Source organism: Epargyreus clarus, unplaced genomic scaffold (assembly GCF_041222505.1).
Source record: "Epargyreus clarus isolate Ecla_fem2 unplaced genomic scaffold, WU_Ecla_fem_2.2 ptg000036l, whole genome shotgun sequence".
NCBI classification, from domain to species: Eukaryota; Metazoa; Arthropoda; class Insecta; order Lepidoptera; family Hesperiidae; genus Epargyreus; species Epargyreus clarus.
In genome coordinates this window covers 6,334,663-6,359,291 of record NW_027332241.1, presented here as the reverse complement: position 1 = coordinate 6,359,291, position 24,629 = coordinate 6,334,663, and the positions used below count along the sequence as shown (strand labels likewise).

Genomic DNA, 24,629 nt, shown 5'->3' with positions numbered 1-24,629 from the left:
GGCTCTTTAAATCAGGTGTAAAAAAACTCTTCTCCAAAGCCGGCGATGCAATGGCGACTGACGGTGGAAGGCCATCTGTGGTTCGACTGGCGGTTATAACAGAAATAGGTGTGGCGGCACCACCGCCACATCTATTTCTGTTATAACAGCAGTGTTAAGCGCTGCTGTGTTCTGGTTTGAAGGGTGTGGTAAGGGAGACAGACTTTTCCGAGGCGTTTCAGCTTAGTCCTCAGTGGTAGCGGCGCATCTGTGGCCGAGCTCAGGTAGGAATATCTAATTCTATCTGGGGTTGGTTACAGATTTCCATGGGCGGCAGTAGCCACTTCCATCAGGTGGACTGCATGCTCGTCTGCTACTCCTATGTTATAAAAAAAGACTCCTCTGGTGTTGCAAATGTCCATAGGTGACGATGCCTGCTTTCCGTCAGGTAGCCCGTCTGTCTCATCGTTTAGGTATACCTAATTAGAAAAAAAATCTGCTGAGTTCTGTTCTGTGTTTGAAGTGTGGTAAGAGATACTTAACGATGCGTTTCAAATTAGTTCTCAGGTTAGCAACGCTAAGGACAACTTCAGGATTCTAATCCTATACCATCAGGTGGACTGCATGCTCCTTTGCATCTTCTATATTATAAAAAAAAACCTTATGTTTACTCCTGATAATATTTTTATAATAAAAATACCTTATTTTTACTCCTCATGAGTGACATTAGTAGTGACTTATCTGTAATCAACACCAGATAAGATTAGATTCCTACCTGTGGTCAGCTACAGATGCACCGATCCTGCGAGCTAAGTTGGAATGCCTCAAAATAGCATGTTTTTATATAATATAATATAGGAGTAGCAGACAAGCATGCAGTTTGCTTACTAGTAAGTGGCTACTGCTGCCCATGGACATCTGTAATCAACCCCAGATAAGATTAGATTCTTACTTCAGGTCTGCCACACATACATCGCTCTTGAATACTTAGCTGGAACGCCTCGGATAATGCCTCACTTACAATTTAAACCAGAACACAGCAGCGCTTAACACTGCTGTTATAACAGAAATAGGTGTGGCGGTGGTCCCGCCGTTGTACCACAAAGGGTTATACCTCCTTCAAACATAAAACTATGTATCCCGTACAAATCAAACCAGAACACAGCAGCGCTTAACACTATTAAGCAGAAATAGATAATTCAACGCTTAAGATTTTCACAATCATTTTCCAAACAATGCTAGTTACGGTAACGCAACTTCAGTCGGCTTCGAACTCGCGAACAGTTGAAACGCACGGGAGTGAAGTGATAGTGGTTAAAAAGAATCCGTGAATGAAATGTGATTGTGAAGTTTACGAGTATTTTTTCCGTGTCAACTTTTTTTTGAGGTAGGATTTGTTTTATTTATTTTTAGGATTAGTTTTTATATTTTAGGATTATTATTATTTAGCGTAAAAATATAATTATAAATTATAATTAATAACGGACTTTATCTAAATTATAGATAAATAAAAGAATAATAAATATATTTTTGGGTTAATTATTATTTAGCGTAAAAAATATTATATAACTTTTATTTAAAGCTTTTTACAAAACTTTTAACGTATTATGTCAATTATCTTTGTAACCTAAATAACAATAATAAATATAATAAATAAATGTAATATTGATAAATTAAAATGGTAATTATAAAAAATATAATTCCGCTTAAATATTTGTATTATAAATAATTAAAATAATATTTTTGGTACATTATATTTGCAAATAGATTTTTTGTAGTGGTTTTGTAATACCGGTATAATTTTGTAATGTAAATATTTTGCAATTAAAATTATGTAAGGTGATGCAAATTACAATAATAAATTAGGCATTGTAATACTCGTACTTTTATACTTTTTAAAGTTTAATTTTTAAATATCTTTTACAAGCACTAAACATTTTATTCGTATTTTTAAACGTGGACAAAACAAAAATTAATACAAATTATTCCAATTTTTTTTTTTTTAATTCAAAAAGGTTCTTTACAGAGCGTATTTTGATTCTACTAGAGATTTTTAATTTAGAGTATTTTGATCATCTCTCTAATTTAGATCATCTCTTATTTAAACAAATAAATGAATAATATTTAAATTACATTTCCCATAGCAATATTCTGACTTATATAACATATTTTAATTTTAATAATTTACTTAGTTTTCTATCCATTTTTTATTTATAGGTTGATAGTATTTAATAAACATGCAGTCCACCTGATGGTAAGTAGTCACTGCCGCCCATGGACATCTGTAACTAACTCCATACAGCAGGTTCTTCCTGAAGCCAATCACAGATGCGCTGACACTCCTGAGCATGGTCACCTCATGCGTAAGTCACAGACAGTTTTGCAGCAATATGATGATATTGTTTCTTTGTCTATATTATTATATTACTAGCTGACCCGGCAAACCTTGTGTTGCCTTATAAATAAAACAAAATGTTAAGGGTGAACCACCCTTATCACTCAGGGGTATGAAAATAGATAGTAGCCGATTCTCAGACCTACTGAATATGTATATAAAATTTGGTGAAAATCGGTAAAGCCGTTTTGGTGGAGTACGGTAAATTACATTATGACACGAGAATATTATATATTAGATATACGAAGTACATAAATTCAGTCACGCTTCGCTGTGGTTTCATTTAAAATAAATAAAAAGTTATATTAGGATCACTATCAGGTGATTACCACTAGAACTTCCGGGTAAAAGGTATATAAAAACATTCTTATATAGAAATGCAACGTTGTGTAAATTTTTGAGGTCAATCCATCTACTGCTTTTCGAGTTTTGCGGACACAAACATAATTTTGGAAACATAACTTTTATACATAAAGAAGGTGGTTCGACTCCGGCGGCACCACCGCCACACCTATTTCTACCTAATAACTGCAGTGTTAGGTGCTGCTGTGTTCCGGTTTGAAGGGTGTGGTAAGGGAGAGAGACTTTTCCGAGGCATTCCAGCTTAGTCCTCAGGGGTAGCGGCGCATCTGTGGCCGACCTTAGGTAGGAATATCTAATCCTATCTGGGGTTTATTACAGATGTCCATGGGCGGCAGTAGCCACTTACCATCAGGTGGACTGCATGCTCGTCTGCTACTCGTATATTATAAAAAAAAAAACTTAATTATATTTTATGGTATTCACTCCTACAATAAAAACATGACATTTTAAGAATGACTGAATTATAAATTATTCAAAAGTTTTTACAGTTTAAATTAATTAATGCGGAGACAAACATTGTTGGAAATTGATATTTTTATATATAACTATAACTGTAATTTTTAATTTAATTGTCCTTTTTCATATAAAATGAATAAATTAATCCATATATTCGTAACATAATTATTGTGTTATTATAATTGTTCATTTTTATATAAAATGAATAAATTAATCCATATAACATAATTATTGTAATATTATAATTATTTTTATGGTGTACGCGCCTACAATAAAAACATGCTATTTAATATTTTTTTTTCATAATATGAATAACAAAAGCGAACCCCTTATTTCTAAATTAAGTAATTATATTTATGGTGTTTGCTTTTACGATAAAAACATGACATTGAACTATCATTTAAAATTTAATTAATAAACTTAACTATTTAAAAAAATGATACAATTTAAATTATTTATAATTATGCAAATGAAGACCTTTATTACATATAATTATATTTATTTGAATTACATTTTTTATTAATATTAATTGAATGTATAAATAACAATATAAAAGAGCTTAGTAAAGTTTTTATTTTGTAGAGAGTGTTATAAATAAAATATTTAGAAAATTTATGATAATTATCATATTACATTCACTAGGCCTACTACTCCTTAAGTGTGAATTATGTGGTCAAATCCGTTGTGATTCGACTCCGGCGGCACTACCGCCACACCTATTTCTGTTATAACAGCAGTGTTAAGCGCTGCTGTGTTCTGGTTTGAAGGGTGTGGTAAGGGAGACATACTTTTCTGAGGCGTTCCAGCTTATTCCTCAGGGGTAGGAACAGATCTGTGGCTGACCACAGGTAGGCATCTAATCTTATCTCGGGTTGAATACAGATGTCCATGGGCGGCAATAGCCACTTACCATCAGGCAGGCTGCATGCTTGTCTGCTACTCCTATATTATAAAAAATATACATATTACTTTTACCTACAACATACAAAGTAGAATATAGAAAATATGTAAATATTATTTATTATTCCGTTTTAAGTGTTTGACATTGGCACACAGAACGTTCCAGTTTAGTCGTAACATGTTAGATAAGAGCATTCCTGTTTAAATCAATATTATGTGTTGATTATAAAGTTATGGTAATTATGGTATATAGTAATACCAACGGAATAAATTATTTTTTTATTGAAAATCAATTTTGTTATTAAGTGCTCAATTTAGAGCAATAAGATATGTATAATTATGTATTAGAATTTGGTTCGCTTATTATATTTAATTATTTTATCATAAGTATCTTAAAACCTGTTTTATATATATTCTTTTTACTTTTTAATTAGGGAAAATAATGTTTTGATTTTGTTTCATTGTAATAAAATGATTCTTATAATAAAACTATTATGTATTTTCATACATTTACAAAGCAATTTTTGTATAATTTCTTCACACGCAATATTTTTGAAAAATAGGTTCTTGTTCGGCAACATAAAAAATATGTAATTGTAAATCATTTTAAACTTTTATATTATTTTATTATTCATTTAAAAATACTCGTATACAGTACTTTCTATTATTTTTATATTATTATAATAAGGTACAATAATAACGTTTTTTAAAAAATATATAAATAATCCATTATTATAAATAATATTTTTTAAAATATTTTAATTTAATAAAAGGATGTTAAAATTTTTAAATTTCTATTTATGTACAAGCAAAAAGCTCACTATTTCTTTTCATTTTATTTCTAATGACATATTTTATTCACAAAATAATAATATATCCACCGAATTTCGACAACAAACCAAAAAGTATTATTATCAAAACGTATTGTTCTTTCATTTTATTTTTAAGACATATTTTACTGATAAAATAATTAAATTTCGACGACAAGTCAAAAAAATATTATTATAAAACGTATTAATAATCTTCACGATAACTCGATTGCAGATATTATGTCATTATTGACTTTTCGCTTTCACTTTAGGGATGTAGGGCAATAGTACATTTGAAAGTGTACGGAGGCTGTATTGTTGCACGAAAGTCTCGGAATGTGAACGGATGGTTTAAAATCTCACTGAGACGCAGTTTAAACAGGTGTGTTACATGCTTTAGCAGGTACTTTGAGTAATAAGTATTTTAGAATGTGTACGGATATATTTTCATTAAAATACTTTTTTATGTTACAAGAATGTGACAAGTTATTTTATTATAGTCTTTAATTGCTGGTGAGTAACACTCTAGCGGAAAATTATATATAAAGAATGATATTATAATGATGAAAGAATAGGATGTCATAGAATGCATTGTCGAAGAAAATATAAATGGAGTTATTATTAATTCTTTTATTATATAAAATAGTCTTTCAGGAATAATCAGCCTACAAATGTACGGTGCTGTTGGTGTTATTATGTAATGTAAAATAATTGATTTGAATGAAAAAAAAACATGTCAAAATAATTAATATTTAATTAAAACAAAATAATTGTAATAAATAAAAATGTAAATGTAACAATTTTGCTTATCCTAAATTACCAGAATATTTTATTTTGTGAATAGAATATTTTATTCTGGTAATTTAGTACATATTATTCTGGTAATGTACATTATGAATTATTCTGCAAATAAAAGATTTGATTTAATATTAGGATAAAATGTAAAGCGTCCATTACTTATGTGACGTGATTTTGACAATTGTGAGATGTCGAAAGATTTGTCTCTACCACCTAATTCTAATCTTACGATCGTTTTTTTAGTGTAAATCACTGACCTGTATCAAATCAAATTAATACATACTTAGTACATATACTATATTACGTAAAAAGACTTTTTCTTCTACTTTCTTCGTTTATAAATAGGTATTTATTATAAATATCTGGATATAACTATTAACGACATATTTGACGACCCGCGTTGCGGCGCGGGCACCATACCGGTCTAACGCGCAAAGGGTCCCGGATTCGATCCCCGGCCAGACAGATATCTAAATGATGAATTTAGATTTCTGTTCCTGGGTCTGGGTGTTTGTGTATTTGTCTGTGTGTGTCTATAGCACCCACAACACAGGGAATCCTAGTGTGGGGCTGTGAGTGTAGAAAGCGTTTATATATTAAGTATTTAAAGTTATTTTTAGAAGATTTTACTTGTCCGACCTTTATATCATTTAATTAACTAACTAACAATTAACTAATAAAGTTACCTTTATTATTTAAAGTCACCTTTATTATCTATTAATAATTAAGTTACCTTTAATAGTATTTAGTGCCAATTTCAGGACACGTCAGAATAAGTTTGTTTTATTTTAAAATTATTACATGTTTCTGGCCAGGAATCGAATCCGAATCATATCAGACCAGGGGGGTTACTACCATCTCTTAAAACAATATTATTTTAATCATACTTTTACTTTTTTTGCAGGAAATTTTACTTTTTAAATAAATATGGCAATTTCAGTTGGTTTTATACAATGGATAAGCGAAAAATTAATAAGGGTTTAAGTTTGTTCAACTGTGTATGACGGAATATTTTACTGAAATAAAACTTTCCTGAACTATGATGGTTTTTAAAAGATGGTGGTAGGCCCCCAGTACCCTTAGTATGAGTTTTTACGTTTTGACAAAAATGACTGTTTTTGTTTTTCTTACGTATTTCCCATATATTTCCAATCAGTTCTGATACAATCCGCTATGGGCGCAGATTCAATATGTATGGGCAAATACGTAAACAAATGCCAAAACAGTCATTTTAAAAACGTAAAAACTCATACTAAGGCTACTGTACTGTGACAGAAAAATGTGAGAAATGAAACCAACGCCATCTACCGGAAAGGGTGCGTCTGCCAATTACATATACTTTTAAAACCTGTTTCATACTAGTGATGTTCTATTCATATCGATATTCCAGTGAATTGATATAAGATACGATCCCTACTGTATCGATACTAATACATAAAACACATGTATCAATATATTTGAAGGTGGTAGAACCCTTTGTGGTTCGACTCCGGCGGCATCACCGCCACATCTATTTCTACCTAATAACAGCAGTGTTAGCGCTGTTGTGTTCCGGTTTGAAGGGTGTGGTAAGGGAGACAGACTTTTCCGAGGCGTTCCAGCTTAGTCCTCAGGGGTAGCGGCGCATCTGTGGCCGACCTCAGGTAGGAATATCTAATCCTATCTGGGTTGATTACAGATGTCCATGGGCGGCAGTAGCCACTTACCATCAGGTGGACTGCATGCTCGTCTGCTACTCTTATATTATAAAAAAAAAAGATGATGTCCACCAACTTGCAACAAAAAACTATTCGTATTTTTTTATATTGAAGTTTCAAACGAGCATTCAGTCCACCTGATGGTTAGTGGCTACTGCCGTCCACATTTGTTATCAACCACAGATAAGATTAGAGATTAGATATTGCCTGAGGTCCACCACCGATGCGCCGTTACTCGCGAGATTTAAAGAGGAATGCCTTGAGAAAAACCGTTACTCGCAAGGATTAAAGAGGAATGCCTTGAGAAAATGTCTCCCTTACCACACCCTTCAAACCAGAACACAGCAGCGCTACACTGCTGTTTAACAGAACTAGGTGTGGTGCCGCCGGAGTCGAACCACAGAAGGTTCTACCATAGTGAACACTCCACCACGCAGCTCGTCATTGGATCGATATAATACGATATGATGCTATCCAATATATCGATAAACGTCTTCAAAGGTATGTGAAGTCTACCAATACGCACTTGTCCAGCGCGGTGAACTATGGCCTAATCCTTCTCACCTTGAGAGTGCATTCCCAGCAGTGGGATAGTGATGGGTTGACGATAATATCGATACACAGTACCCAGATAGAACATCCCTACTACCTTTCGTGCTAGCAATTGTTTACCTTGACACAACCAGCGATTAGAAAACGGAATAATTACTTAGTTTCTGTAATATTTGATTGTTTTTGCTGTTTAACTAACGCACAGTACGCAACTTTTCCTACTGGGCATGGGTGTCCCACCCACGAGGAGTCTAGTATGAAAGGTGGTAGAACCCTTTTATGGTTTGACTCTGAAGGCACCATCTCTACACCTATTTCTGTTATAACAACAGTGTAGCGTTGCTGTGTTCTGGTTTGAAGTGTGATAAGAGATACATACTTTTCCAAGGCGTTCCAGCTTAGTCCTCAAGGGTAGCGGCGCATCTGTAGCCGACCTCAGATAGGAATCTAATCTTATCTAAGATTACAGATGTCCATACGCCAGTAGCCATTTACCATCAGGTGGACTGCATGCTCGTCTGCTACTCCTATATTTAAAAAATATAACATTTTTTGTAAATTGTACAAGTAAATCCACGTCACAAATCTAGTTTCTCAAACTCACTTCAATAGAAAGAAATTTAGCACATTGTTCAATAAGCACATTTACTTGAAACAAACGATTATATACCTTAACTATACATACATAAGAACGGTATTAGCGTAACAAAAAGAGTATGTCAATATTTTTTGATGTTGCATGCCTCTTTAGCAATCTCGCAAATATCTGCTAATTCATACACTTCCTTTATGTTGTGGATTTGTGAAATTATTGACATTTTGGAAGTGCGCTGAAAATAGTTTCTCTTTTGTGTCTAAATAAATTTGTTTGTATAATAAAAAAAAAGATTGAAACCAAGCTTTACGACTAAGCAGAGATTTTTTATTGAATCAAAAAAATGACTGTATAGAACTATAGTGTATGTCACTCCAAAAATTTATGCGAATCCAACGCCACCTCATATGTTAATCCGTCAAGCCGTTTGTGCTGCAGCGTGACACAGAATGACACATACATACATACGCTCGAACATTACCCTCCGCAGTGGTAAAAACCCTCGCATTGAATACCAATATCTTATGTTTTCTTTCACCGTTATAAGTCATCATCATCAACCCATTACTGTCCCACTGCTGAGCACGGGTCTCCTCTCAGAATGAGAAGGATTAGGCCATAGTCCACCGCGCTGGACAAGTGCGTATTGGTAGACTTCACATACCTTTGAGATTTTTTTTTTTATAAATCTCTCAGGTATGCATGTTTCCTCACGATGTTTTCCGTCACCGTTTAGCAAGTGATAATTAATTTGTAATACGCACATAACTTTGAAAAATCAGAGGTGCCTGGGATTTGAACCTCAGACCCCTCGATCAAGAGGCCGAGTTTCTTAACCACTAGGCTATCACTGCTTTATAAGTAGCCAGTGATAATTAATTTTTAAAAGGCAAAACGCTTCGAAAAATCAGAAATGCCTGGGATTTGAACCTGGGATCCGCGTTTCAGAGGCTGAGTTTTAACCACTTAGATCATCAAACCACAGCCTCACCTTGACAGGGCAAATTACCATAAACGGAGACTTGAACCCAAGACCTCGTTAAGCTAATTATCAATTGGCATTGACTCCGTGATCCTAAGTTTCCTTATTTGGCGTGTAAACGTTTATTATATTAATATTATATAATGATATGACGTCATAACTTTATAATATAGGAGTAGAAGAGCATGCAGTCCACCTGATGGTAAATACTGCCGCCCATGGCCATATGTAACCTCAGATAAGATTAGATTCCTACTTGTTGTCGGCCAAAATGCGCCGCTACTCCCGAGGACTAAGCTGGAATGCCTTGGAATAATATGTCTCCCTTACCACCATAGATTAGTAAAGATTACTCACTCCTAACAAGAAAATGTACCCAGTTTTGAGAATTGAAATAGTTGCGTAAAAAAGTTTTGCCACGTCTCCGTGCTAAAATATCCCTAAAATATTTGAAATAATTATTTATTCATTATGTAAATTACGCAGTATTAGTTATTTATTCAGAAGCAGTGATAGCCTAGTGGCTAAGAAACGCGGCCTCTCGATCGAGGGGTCCGAGGTTCAAATCCCAGGCACGCACCTCTGATTTTCAAATTTATGTGCGTATTAGAAATTAATTATTACTTGCTTAAAACGGTGAAGGAAAACATCGTGAGGAAACCTGCATACCTGAGAGATAAAAATCTTAAAGGTATGTGAAGTCTACCAATACGCACTTGGCCAGCGCGGTAGACTATGGCCTAATCCTTCTCATTCAGAGAGGAGACCCGTGCCCAGCAGTGGGACAGTAATGGGTTGATGAAGAAGAAGAAGTTATTTATTCGTAAATTGTCTCAAAAAAGATTTTATTTGTCAGGAATTAAAAAAAAAGAACTTACTAATAAGCCGTTTGTGGCTTCATTCAATTTCAAGGCGGCGAAGTATCTTTACTAATCTATGCTTACCACACAGAATTGTTTAAAATTAGCTATGATACTGGGTTCTTCTACATTTTAGGATTCCCTATCTAGAGAGTAAAAACGGGACGCTATTACTAATACTGTTATTAATATTCAATCTATCCAATATTTCGCCTACCAAAGATCAACATTTCAGAATTTCCTTATATTAGACATTTTTAAATTTCAAAATATTTTTGATAATAAATATATCAAATTAAAATAAAGTGTGGTAAGGGCCCTTGTTTCTACAAAACGTTCCAATTTAGTCCTCGAGGGTAGTAACGAAGGGAGTAATATTGAACTTTTGCACGGGGCTTTCCAATATAGTCCTTAGTGATAGCAACGTGACCGACCTCAGGTAGGACTTCAATCCTATCTAAGATTGATTACAGATATCAGTGCCGTGGATAGTTTGAAAGTGGTAGAACCCTTTGTGGTTCGACTCTGGCGGCACCACCGCCACACTTATCTCCGCCTCATAACAGCATTGTTAAGCGCTGCTGTGTTCTGGTTTGAAGGGTGTGGCAAGGGAGATATACTTTTCCGAGGCGTTCCAGCTTAGTCCTCAGAGGTAGCGGCGCATCTGTGGCCGATCTCAGGTAGCGAAATCTAATCTTATCTGGGGTTGATTACAGGTGTCCATGGGCGGCAGTAGCCACTTACCATCAGGTGGACTGCATGCTCGTTTACTAGTATTCTATATTATAATAAAAATACATAAAAACTAGTCCTCACATATTTTATAATGTTACAATGTATTGTAATGTTTTATTATGTACTTGTGCTTGCAAAAACGTGATAGAAATAATTGGCATGCGATCTAGATATAAAATAACAGTGTTTCTCAATCTTTTTGATATCACCACCCGCTATTTTATGTAAATACGAGCTTTTGCCCGCGACTTCGCTCGCGTTACGAAGTAATATTTTCATCCCCTATTTTATCCCCTTGGGGGTAGAATTGATCAAAATCCTTTCTTAGCGGATGCCTACGTCATAACATCTACCTGCATGCCAAATTACAGGCCGATCCGTCCAGTGGTTTGGGCTGTGCGTTGATAGATCACTACGTCAGTCAGTCACCTTTGAGTTATATATTTAGAGATTTCGCGACCCTCTGCTCTCGGCTGTATGTATGTATTTTATTAAGTTTCCCAATCTTTTTACGTCACGACCCCTTTATGTTACAGTAATATTTTTCGACCCCCTACTCTCCGTTTGTAACTTGTATTTTATACACATATTAAATTTGGACATTAATTTTATTTATTTTTGTAATAAGGTAACGGTTAAAACATAATGGACTATTTTAAAAAATATTTTTACATCGATGACGTCATCAAACGCACTTAATAAATACTATGTTCATAGATTAGTAAAGATACTTCGCCGCCTTGAAATGGAATGAAGCCGCAAATGGCTTATTATAGTAAGTTATTTTTTTGATTTCTTGACAAATAAAAACATTTTTAGAGAAAATTTACGAATAAATAACTAATACTGCGTAATTTACATGATAATTAAATAATTTATAATAATAATTTCAAAAATTTTAGGGACATTTTAGCACGGAGACGTGGCAAAACTTGTTTACGCAACTATTTCAATTCTCAAAACTGGGTACATTTTCTTGTTAGGAGTGAGTAATCTTTACTAATTTATGACTATGTTGAATAAAATGTTGGTTTTGTAATTTATATTCCTTTTATTTTCATTTTAAAATCATATTATTAATCCACTTATGTCTCGATTATTTTTGTTTATATTTTTGCTGACAATGCGACCTCGATCCCCCAGGGGGTCGAGAACCACTTTGAAAGACACAGTTTTATAATTGTCATAGAATTACAAATAATTATGATAATTATGAAATACTGTGAATTAATAATAACTGCTCATAATGCACATAATAACGTCTTGGTTAACTAGTTCACAGTCAGTTTTTTAGGGTTCTGTATCTATAAATGGAATTAGAAAACCCATGGCATATTTCCCAAAAAATAGGTAAGTTAAGAGTAGGTGGTAGAACCCTTTCGGGACCGCGGACGAGTGTTATTAGCAGGGCCAGATTTAGAGGTCTAGAGGCCTTGGGGCAACAAAGGAGTGGAGGCCCCCTGGCACCAAATTATTTTCCGAATAAAATGATCAATTTTTTCAATTGTGTTTTTCAATAAATATTTTATTGTGAAACGAAGGTAGATTCTTCTAGTATTCATGTTTATACAAAGTACTGTAGATAAAGGTAAAACAGCGAAAAATAATATCAAAGGAATATATATATATATATATATATATAGCATATATATATATGGAATATATATAATTCCGACTAGTAAACACTAGCATATATATATATATATACATATATATATATATATATATGCTAGTGTTTACTAGTCGGAATTAAAAAAAAATCCAACGTCTCTCTTGTGGGGGCCCCTCTTTTGTGGAGGCTCCGGGGCTGCTACCCCGGTTGCCCTCCCTTAAATCCGGCCCTGGCTATTAGCGTACCCGTGGTCCCGACAAAGAGCTTCCAGAGGAACACTGTAGGGTTTTAGCCAGTAAGAGTCCAGCATATCTTCTCCAATGCCCCCGCAGCCGAGAGGAACCCATGAAAGATTTTCCCACGAAAAAAAATAAAAAAGGTGGTAGAACCCTTCGTGGTTCGATTTTAGTACCGCGTCGTTGGTTAGTTGTGGCGGTGGTGCTTCTGGAGTCGAACCACTAAGGGCTTTACCCCCCCCCCCCCCACGGTGTTCCTCTGTACGCCCAGTGACGGGACTGCGGGTACGCTAAAAGCATTCGTCCGCGGTCCCGACGGCGCCTGCCCACAACCGGGCCCGTCTCTGTGTGGGATGGAGCTGGAGCTACTCCATCCCGTCATCTTTGAGGTGCGTGCGGGAACACCGCGCGCGCCACCTCGAGGCTTAATGTTATTTTGACGTAGGACGCACTAAGGGCTTTACCACTGTAACAATGACTAGAGAAACTAACTTTCCAACGTTCGTTCAAAAATTGTTTAAGATAAATTATTTTATTTGTAGCAGGCAAGTCGTACACAGTAAGGCAGTTAACACACTTGCGACTGAGAGGCAATACAAAAGCGATAGCGTGCCTTTTCATCAGAAATGTGCGAGGTATGTAAAGGGGTATCAAATATACGTGTGATGTTTTTAGCGATTTTACGAGCACCTTTCCAATCGCTTGCTGTCGGCACTCGCAATCGCTCATGTGTAACTACCCTTAGATTAAATACTTTACCATAAAAATTCCCAATAACATACGGGTTTAGAGATTATTAGTAAAACGTGTATCAACATGTGATTTAAATACATAAATTATAAAACTATGTATGTATCAAATATTTTTAATCTCTTTAATATCCTGTCTAGAGATCAGATGATTTATATATCGATAATTTTACCTAAGTGTCGATATTTATAGCATAATTATTCACGATATTATCAGATCTAAAAATGAAATATCGATATCCAAAATTTTAAATACTTTTAATAGAAATAGGATGAAGGCGGCGAAAAAGAAAAGATCTTTAATATCCTGTCTAGAGATGAGACGATTTATTGAAGTCTATCGATAATTTTACCTAAGTGTCGATATTTATAGCGTAATTATTCACGATATCATCAGATCTAAAAATGAAATATCGATATCCAAAATTTAAAATATTTTTAATAGAAATAGGATGAAGTCGGCGAAAAAGAAAAGATCTTTAATATCCTGTCTAGAGATGAGACGATTTATTGAAGTCTATCGATAATTTTACCTAAGTGTCGATATTTATAGCGTAATTATTCACGATATCATCAGATCTAAAAATGAAATATCGATATCCAATATTTTAAATATTTTTAATAGAAATAGGATGTAGTTGGCGTAAAAGAAAAGATCGTCAATATTAATATTACTCTATGGTAGAACTCTTTATGGTTCGACTCCGGCGGCACCACCGCCACACCTTTTTCTACCTAATAACAGCAGTGTAAGGCGCTGCTGTGTTCCGGTTTGAAGGGTGTGGTAAGGGAGACATACTCTTCCGAGGTGTTCCAGCTTAATCCTCAGGGGTAGCGGCGCATCTGTGGCCGACCTCAGGTAGGAATATCTAATGCTATCTGGGGTTGATTACAGATGTCCATGGGCGACAGTAACCACTTATCATCAGATGGACTGCATGCTCGTCTGCTATTCCTATATTATATAAAAAAATGTTTAAACTTTATAAGCGAAAAAAGTGCAAGGAAATTGAGTATTTTCCTATATTATCAAATATCCGCAAAAACTCGATCTTTGAAATAAATATCGATATTTTCAAAAATTCGCATCCCTAATCCTATGTTTTGATCAGCCTAAGCATAGTTCGATTAATTTTAAACTGGTTTTTATATAATAACGATAATTACAATGTTATGTTATAAGCAACATTTTTTTATTAATTGCACCATAAAATTCCGTTTGGTATATTTAGGTTCCTTTAAGGTTGTTTAGTATGTCTGAAAACATTAAGTTTTTTTTGTATTTATCAACCGATATACCGAAAAAGTAATTTTAATTGAAATATATCTCTACTGAAATATAAATCATATAAATAAAAAACAGTGATAGCCTAGTGGTTAAGAAACTCTTGATCGAAGAGTCCGAGGTTCAAATCCCAGACACGCTCTGACTTTTCAAAATCATGTGCGAGTTAATTGTCACTTGCTTAAACGGTGAAAGAAAACATCGAGAAAAAACCTGCATACCTGAGAAATTAAAAAAGAAATTGTTTGCAAAGGTGTGTGAAGTCTACCAATACGCACTTGTCCAGCGCTGTGGACTATGACTTAATCCTTCTCATTCTGAGAGGAGACCCGTGCCCAGCAGTGGGACAGTAATGAGTTGATGATGATGATGATGATGATGGAAGTATGTAAGTACGAGTATGTCTCATTCTTGACATGCACCCCTAATTTCGAGGGTAACTATCCTTATCCTTAGTAATATATATACTTATACTAATATTATAAATCCGAAAGTAACTCTGTCTGTCTGTTTGTCTCTTCATCACGCCTAAACCACTGAACCCATTTTAATGAAATTTTGTACAAAGATAGTCTGAGACCCGAGAAAGGACATAGCGTAGTTTTTATCCCGGAAATCCCACGAGAACTACGGATCTAAGACCGATTAATCGGATAATCGATATTTTGGACCAAAAAGTCGATTATTTTAATCTATAGTAAGTATTGAATTATTTGGTCAAGTAATGATCCTCAGAAATTTGATGTCCATGAGCCCACGAAAGTTTCAGAGTTGGTACGACCAATTTTCGCCAGATGGCGCCACTTTCATTCCAATGAAGGTACGAATTTTCAGTTTTATGTATGTTATATTATTTTCTTTTAAACGCGGGCGAAGCCGCGGGCAATAACTAGTAGGCAATATTTTAAGCCAGTGGATTTTTTATAATTATTCTCTAGATATACTTCTAGGTTTATTATTTAATAAAATTAAGAAGCACAATAAAGTTTTACACATCGTAGATTTGACACCACATATTCTGAAATGCTAAAAATAGTACCAACTTAAAGTTATGCTTTTAGGGTTTTTTAACATCTCACACCTCTTACAATTATGTTTATTAGCGACTTACTGTTTTATTCATCTTATGATATATGTGTTTATAAAAGGATTTTAACATATAAATGTATATAAGGTCGTTCAACTCAAACCGTTTGAGGAATCAGCATAAATTTTTCTATATCTGAATGTTATATCATAAAGAAGGTTTTTATGTACTTAATCAATTTTATTTCTTCTTCAACCTATTATTGAATAGAGAATTCTCAGACGTGAAGGCTTCACGATTTTTCCTTCACTGACGTGATAAATAACACACTTTATTCCTTACGCACAAAATTAAAAATTAGATGCCCGGGCTTGGGAATTGAATTTTTGACCACGATAAACATGCCAAATTTGAATCACCAGCTTTATCGCTGTTTATTTTAACTAGCCATGTTTCTACTTCTTTCATTAAAAAAAAAAAAAGAAAAAAAGAGTTATAATTATTATGGAAAAAAGACAAACTTACTGAGTTTCTTATCAAATCCTCTCATTTGAGGTCGAGTTCCGATCCGGTAGTAGTTTAAATCAAATCAAATCAAATCAATTTTTTTTATTCAAAATAGGTTCTTTACAGAGCACTTTTTGAATGTCAAACTACCACCACTTCACAAGGTGTTTTGTTATGGAGAAGAAGCGGCGAAAGAAACTCCATAACACACATCTTTAAAAAAAAATAGATTTTACAATGTTAAACTTAACCTAATGGTACATGTGGAGCTGGCATGTGGTTTAAGAAAAACTATTGTATCTGACAATCTGTAAGGCCTATACTAAATAAATATATTTCATTGTCTTATATATTTATTTTTGTTAAGACGACCTCATACCCTGAAGCCCACGCAACGTCGCAAGCACGAACTAGTATAACTATTAATTAGTTTATCGAAATAGACTCGATTTATTAAAATATGTAAATATATGTCACAAAAAATGTTTTCACACTTTTAATTAACATAATATTGTTATTTCACAGCCCATAAAAGCTCATATCATATTTATCAAATTCGCACAAATTTATCAAATGTGTGCGTAAATATAATAAAAAATATATAATTTATGACCGATATGTTAATTGTTGTGATTTTCCAGTACATCTATACTAATATTATAAAGAGGAAAACTTTGTGTTTGATTGTAATGAATAGGCTCAAATAGTAGAAGATCCGAAGCTAAATCGAACTGGACCGAGCTGATAATAGAATGAAACTCATTTTATAACGAAATTAGTACATTGGGTAATACATTAAAAATGGGTTTGCTAAAAAAATCCTGGACAGGATAATTTTAATTATTTTTTGAAAAATTAATTTTCATTTTGCAGACAACCCTATATCAACGTGTTCACAATAAAACAGCGCTTCTACTGATATAAAATTTTATCTATTATCATCATGAGTGAAAGTAGTTGCCAGCGAAATACCTGTTTATACCTGACAACCCAGTAGTTCGTCCACGTAAATAATAGGCAACCCAAAGCCTGCACATTCTGTATGTTTTTAACATTCACTCAGAATAGAATTTTCTTATTATCTTGATGTTGCAAAATTTAATTTTCAATTAAATTTTAATTTTTCAAAAAATAATTAAAATTATCCTGTCCAGGATTTTTTTAGCTAACCCATTTTTAATGTATTACCCAATGTACTAATTTCATTATAAAATGAGTTTCATTCTATTATCAGCTCGGTCCAGTTCGATTTAGCTTCGGATCTTAGACCAAAAAATACTGGACCGATTTAAAAAATTCTTTCATCATTCGAAAGCTACATTATCCACGAGTAACATAGGCTATATTTTATATGAAATATATTTGATAAATAGATTTTGAGGCAGTACAAAGTTTGCCGGGTCAGCTAGTCTTATATATAAAATTCTCGTGTCACAATGTTAGTTACCGTACTCCTCCGAAACCAAATTCTTTATTGATCGTATTGCATGATTCTTTATTGATCTTTTATGATTTTCACCAAATTTTATATGCATATTCAGTAGGTCTGAGAATCGGCTACTATATATTTTTCATACCCCTAAGTCATAAGGGTTGTTCACCCTTAACATTTTTTTTATTTACATGGCAACACAACGTTTACCGGGTCAGCTAGTTTAATTATAATTTTCTATCTTAGAACCAGTATGGTTCGACCGGAGGTACCACCGTCACACTAGTATGTACATATGAGGTCTTAGTCCTCAGGAGTGGCAACTGTGATCGGCTTCAGGTAGAACCTGCTCTATATGGAGTTGGTTACAGATGTCCGTACGGTTACTTACCATCAGGTGGACTGCATGCTCGTTCGCATTCTGTTAAAGGAATCTGTTCAGCCGCTTAAAGATTACTAGCAGTTAAATTCGAAACGAAGCTCCTCCTATTTCTGAAAATTTGACGCCTAAAAGGTCACATATGAACTAAATAGTATTTTAGGTTTGCAGAGCTTTAGCCCTTTTCACGGCATCGTCGTCAACCCATGACTGTCCCACTGTTGGGCACGGGTCTCCTGTCAGAATGAGAAGGATTAGGCCATAGTCCACCGCGCTGGACAAGTGCGTATTGGTAGACTTCACATACCTTTCAAAATTTTTTTTTAAGATTTCTCAGGTATGTAGATTTCCTCGCGATGTTTTCCTTCGTCGATTTTTACAGAGTAACCATTCTGTAAAAAAATCAAGTAGACATTTATCTATTATGGATCAAAAGATATAAAATATTATAGTGTTAAATGATTTTGCCTCTACAATTTTTGTCTATTTTAATATTGACGTGACAACGTCTTAAATTAGGTTGCGGCTGGGAGTCACTTATGAAAAAGTGTAACGCCCGGTAACGTTACGATGAGTCACCGAACGAGAGAGAGGCCCGCCGAATGCCTTGCGTCTCTCTCCCACTCAACTATGATCGGTCTGCCGCGCGCGCAGCACTAGAGAATTAGGCGCATTGAATCGGCGCATGCTTGTGTCTCTGTCTTTGTCTTTCTCGAACGTTCTTGGCGTTGGAAAAACAAGAAAGCGTCACAATACAAGTTCACACGTGTGGTTAAAGTATCGTCAGCTGTGTCTGTAGTGAAAATATGGAGTGCTTAGATTCGACATTTATCATTTACAACAACTACAACAATAAAGGTAAATAATTGTACACTGATATTTCATTATCGTAAACTATGATTGATTGATTAATTGTTAGATTGACACAAAAGTTGAGAAACTGAGTTTATAGGTTATGTCATACTGTTGATAAATGTTGATAGTGTTAAGTAAATTATTAGTTTAAAATTAATTAATTAATTAATTATTATTTTACAAATTTCTTTTGAAAAATGCAACCATTCCATCAGTATTTTCATATGACGTTGTCACGTTCAACTATCGTCAGTAAACCGACTTTACAGACAACCGATTTTTTTTTACACGCTTTATATTAGCTTCACTTTTATGTCTGTCAGTGAGTAACTCCGTTTTTCAGTAGAAAGAGATCAACATACATCCTTATCTTACCCTGCATGTATGAAAGAATGAAATAGAATACTTTTCTACTTTTTAGTTGATTTTATCATAAAAGCGTGTTTTTTAGTTTTTTGAACTAGGTGTATTTATTTTATTCCTTTCAAATACATTTTCGTAATTATAATTTGTATGAGGCAATACAGCATATTATTATCATTACTTTTAAATACTTTATGGTGGTACGGATACCTCGTTTTTGGCGGATTTTTTTCAAAAGGAAGCAATTAACATGTTTAGTTTAAGCTAATATCACTTAAGGTCCTGTTTATTTTACCCTTTTGTCTCCGAAACCCAAAGATTACACGCTTTTGCAAATCAAGTGTCAATGACTGAAGACTTGTAGTTAATTTTGTGTCACTAATTGGTCTTGAACCTTGTAAAATAAAAATTTAAAATAAATATATAACTCAAAGGTGACTGACTGACGTAGTGATCTATCAACGCACAGCCCAAACCACTGGACGGATCGGGCTGAAATTTGGCATGCAGGAAGATGGTATGACGTAGGCATCCGCTGAGAAAGGATCTTGATCAATTCTACCCCCAAGGGTATAAAATAGGGGATGAAAATATTATTTCGTAACGCGAGCGAAGCTGCGGGCAAAAGCTCGTTTAAAATAAACTTGTAAAGTTAAAAAATAAGAAAAAACCTGAAAATAATTGGGGATCGCCATCCCAAAAACCATTTTTTTTCGGCGTTTCTAGCTTTATTTATTGAAACGTAGACAGGTATAGGCCACGCAAAACAGCTAGTCCGCTCTAAATATAGAAATCAGCGCTTATATGACACGCTGTTTACGCCGTTATCCAACGAAATATATTGGGCGCCGACTTCAGAAATATGTACTAAACCAACATTTATTTCAAATATTATGTACTTTGTAGTGACACAGAAGTCGGTTGTATTTTTTGTAATTTTTTTTATTCTTTGGGTATAAAAGATTAATTACTAAAACCCTATCCAAATTGGATTAGCAGTTTTTCATGAAACCCCGGACATGCATACATACATACGTACATACATACATACATACGTACATACATACATACATACATACATACATACATACATGTGGGATCGTAGAAATGAGAGGTCGATGGTGATATTTAATTCTTATTTTATTTCTCGGATCTTATGTCAAATACTACGTACATCGTTTTAAACTCTTTCCAACTGACTTCCTTCTTCAGTGTTCCTACTTTGACTCAATCAAACTACGTCAGAGTTCTTATATAAAAATAAAAAGTAAAACTAAAATCTAACCATGTAGGTATTATCCCACACGGCCATCCTGCTCATTCATCAGACCCTGATGAACTGTAATCATAATCTTTCGCTTCTTCTGAACTAGTTCATATGGTCCCAAAAAAATTGAGTTCTTCTTATAGGAGTTAAATCACCAATATTGTATTCATAAGCTTTTTTTCTAACCTTATTGTAATATCTTCTATCTTCATCTTGTATTTTTTGTATATCTTGTATTTCTTTAGCTTTTATTCTTAAATCAGATCTCTTTTCATAAAAAATATCAATTCTTTCGTCTTCAATCATCTTCAGTATCTCATCATCTTTGTTTCTTACTTTAAAATATTTGCGATTTGTTAATTCTTCAGTCTTATCCAAGCTAAAATGTTCTTTCTCATGATTCTTTCGTACAATTACATACTGCATCTTCTTCTTCTTTGTTACTACAATTAGTTTGCTTCCATCTTTCTCTTTTTTAAGTATTCCGTCTTGTAGAAGGCAGTCTTTATAAGGTTCTTTCTCTGAAATTTTCTTTATTTTTTCAATCTGTACATCTTCGTCTTGAGCTTTTTTAATACGTGCGGTCATTTCGGTAACGATTAAACAAGCAGGCTGCTTGCTGTGTTGTCCATTCTTTTTCTTCGCTAAAATTTTCTGTTCCGACCATTCTTCTATTTGTTCATTTACAACATCTTCCACTAGGGGCGGCAGTTGACGTGGATTCTGGTGAAATGGATTATTATCGGTAAGTATAATTTTCTTTTCAATATTACTATATTTCTTATCCTTGTCTTCGTCGGGTTTATATTCTTTAATCGTCTTTTCTACATTTTCAGAAAGTCTAGCATCTTCCATCGTGTAGTCGTCGTGAAAATTCTTGTTTTCGGTCATCTTTATCAGATTAACGTTACTTCCAATATCTGTTGATGCACTCATCTCCACATCATTTATTTTAACCTTTTTACAAGAGGTATTTTCTACTACTTCTTGTTTCTGAATGTTAAGAGACTTTTTCGGCTGGTTAGGACATTCAGTTCCTTTATGTCCGAATTCATTACATCGGAAACATTTTATGCCTTTCGTACAAGCTGGTGCCATATGATCAGTATCGCCGCAGTTGTAGCATCTCTTTACTTTCCGCCCTGTGCTGGTTGAGGAACCTTTGTCATCAGAATTATTTCCTTGTATATTATTCTTGGAGTTAGTCTTTCTTTCAATTCTTTGTCTTAATTCTTCATAACATTCTAACTTCATTCTAAATTCTTTTAAGTTTCTAGCTCCATACAACATAGCTTTGTTGGTTTCACTGTCACGAATGCCGTCAATAATATAAACCATTAGGGCTGTATCTTCAAGGGCAGCGTGTAAGGCTAGCTCCTTCATGTGAAGAAAATATTGTTGAAACGTTTCTTCGTTCTTCATCTTACGTGAAGCAAGCTTCTTATGTATGATGGCGCTGTTCAGTTTCGGACTAAACTCTTCTTGGAGCAGATTCTTCAGAGTATCCCAATTCTTCACACTTCCTGTAGATCTGAGAAATAGTTTAGCAGTACCGGCAAGTAATCTTTTTCCATAAATAAGTTTCTCAATATCAGACCATTCCATAATTCCAGCAGTATCTTCGAATTCTTCAATCCAGTTCGTGATCGGATACGTGTCGTCACCAGTAAACGGAATCATAGACTGTTCTAAATCGTTAAAGGATATTCGTGGCCCACTGAATTTTAATCTTTCTCCATCGTCTTTTTCTTTCTTGGGCGGCACGGTTACGGATCGGCTTCTTGAGTGCATCTTAACTTCTTAATCTTTACTTCTTCAATATTTCTTCATTAAAATATTTAATTATACGTCTTTCATATCTTTCTCTTCAAAACTTTCTTCAGTTAATCATTCGGTTCGTATAGTGTAGCACGACCCTATGCATTCATCTAGTATAGTGTGCTACGTCCCGAAACATTCGTTGTTGACGCGTTGCTTGGTAACCGGCGTAAATTATTGAGAAAATTTCTTACAATTTTCTTGGAGATATTTTCGTAATCTTCGTCGTTAATCACCATTGAAACTGCACATGACGAGATCTCGGACGAGCCCCCAAAAGTTGTGGGATCGTAGAAATGAGAGGTCGATGGTGATATTTAATTCTTATTTTATTTCTCGGATCTTATGTCAAATACTACGTACATCGTTTTAAACTCTTTCCAACTGACTTCCTTCTTCAGTGTTCCTACTTTGACTCAATCAAACTACGTCAGAGTTCTTATATAAAAATAAAAAGTAAAACTAAAATCTAACCATGTAGGTATTATCCCACATACATACATACATACATTCGTACATACATACATACATACATACATACATACATACATACATACATACATACATACGTACATACGTACATACATACGTACATACATACATACATACATACATACATACATACATACGTACATACATACATACATACATACATACATACGTACATACATACATACATACATACATACATACATACATACATACATACATACATACATACGTACATACGTACATACATACGTACATACATACATACATACATACATACATACATACATACGTACATACATACATACGTACATACATACATACGTACATACATACATACATACATACATACATACGTACATACATACATACATACATACATACATACATACATACATACATACGTACATACATACGTACATACATACATACGTACATACATACATACATACGTACATACATACATACATACATACATACATACGTACATACATACATACATACATACATACATACATACATACATACATACATACGTACATACATAGGTACATAGTGTCGAATAGATAATTTCATTATCTCTGTGATTTCCACGAGCGGGAGCTTCGTTCCTCTCTCGTGTTCTGTTTTTACCTCTTCACCGGTCTGGGTTTCTCTCTAATTCTTTCAAGCTCCAATCAGCGCGGCTTTGGAATGCTCTTCCTGGGGAACTTAGAAAGATGTGCTCCAAATACACTTTTAAAAAGAATGCCTTTGCTCACTATTGTAATTTAGTTCATCATTAGATATGGTGTCTATACATTTTTTCTTCATTTTCACGTAGTAATTTATATTAAAATGTATTTACTTCTCATCTATTTATATCTTATTTCTTTTTTTTCTTTCTTTCTCACATTCTTTCTTTTTTCATGTTCTCCTTTCTCCTTCTTTTTTTCATTTAATTTTATTTTCTATTTTTTTTATTATTATTATCATTTTTTTAGTATAGTTGTACCGCCTTCAATTTTTCTGCACATCCCTAAGGCTGACTGGGAGATGCTATTTAGCATTAAGTCCGCCTTTGCACCACATTGTTTTTAACATGGTCAATAAAGAGTAAATAAAAAAATGTGAGCCGTCACGGGACGCCTGGCGGATGTGAAACATCGACATTATTTTGTAAAAGTAATATGCAGAAAAGAACATATTGTAATAGGAACTAAATATGTCATAATGATAAAATAAAATATTACGATTTTTTTCCAGATAACGATGACTATTTATTGAATTCGATTGCGCATGGCGACGCGTCGCCACACCGTACACACTACTGCATATAGACTGTATATATATACCATCGTATAGCGTGACGTCGCCACTGCATGCGTCGCCACGTCAGAAATCGGTTTTACGTGCGGCTATAGATGTTTCACATCAAAAAATAAAAAGCTACAAAATCTCATTTCGTGAAGTGAAAAAGCACAATAATATTTATATCTACTAAACATTA

At 34.1% G+C, this 24,629-nt stretch overlaps 1 protein-coding gene across 1 annotated transcript in view; it reads left to right on the top strand.

Annotated features, from left to right (window-relative positions):
• The first annotated feature begins 1,211 nt into the window (after positions 1–1,211).
• dsb (scavenger receptor class B member debris buster) overlaps positions 1,212–24,629 on the top strand; it is a 120,849-nt gene continuing 97,431 nt past the window's right edge. Inside the window, exon 1 of the mRNA XM_073092336.1 lies at positions 1,212–1,366. The gene's annotated coding sequence lies outside the window, so the exon portion shown is untranslated. The remainder of the gene's footprint in view (positions 1,367–24,629) is intronic.